Raw genomic sequence first — 801 nt, 5'->3', positions numbered from 1 at the left:
ATTAAGCGGCATCTCCTAGTCCTTACAACCAACAGCATTGGGTGCCCATAGTCTGGCTGCAAAACCCACCCACCTATGTGCTCTAGGGAACAGGGACATGCTTTCTTCCCAGACACTCAGGGGCAGCCATCAGCCCCCTGCCTTGCTCAGTGCATGACCCCCCACTGCAGCCAGATAGCTGAGCATACTCCAATCACCCCTGCCAGTCTAGGACTGTACGTGAGAGCCTGCACCACACACTTGGTGACTGGTTACATGGACACCTGAGCTGAATCCATACAAGAAAAGTAAAGAGACTCCTGGGCTCACATACCTAGTAACAGATCTAACCACCTGGTGACAGGACATTAGAGCTTCAAAGGTGCCAATAATCAAACTAGCTCACACGAGAAGCCTATTTGGGCATATCAAAACAAAACAAAACAATAAGCTAGGACACAGTGAGCAAACGTAAAATAAAAAAATAGAATAGCTTATTGATGGTTTGGAGACAATAGTCAACATTGAATCACATAAAGAGGTAGACCATGATGGCTCCAGCAAGCTCCTAAAACAAAGAATGAAGAAATCTTCCAGAGGAAGAGAACTTCTTGGAATTATCAGAGGTAGAATACAAGAGATTAATATACAGAACTCTTCAAGAGATCAGGAAGGAGATCAGGCAAAACACAAAACAAGCCTAGGAACACACAGACAAAGCAATAGAGAAACTTAAGAAGATTAGAGAAGAGCACGATGACACATTTAACAGGCTGCAAGAATCCATAGAGAGACAGCAATCAGAAATCCAGAAGATTAACA

Source organism: Trichechus manatus, unplaced genomic scaffold, assembly GCF_000243295.1.
Source record: "Trichechus manatus latirostris isolate Lorelei unplaced genomic scaffold, TriManLat1.0 scaffold00031, whole genome shotgun sequence".
Taxonomy (NCBI): Eukaryota; Metazoa; Chordata; class Mammalia; order Sirenia; family Trichechidae; genus Trichechus; species Trichechus manatus.
The sequence above is the reverse complement of the archived record's forward strand: the minus strand, read 5'-3'. Positions refer to the sequence as shown.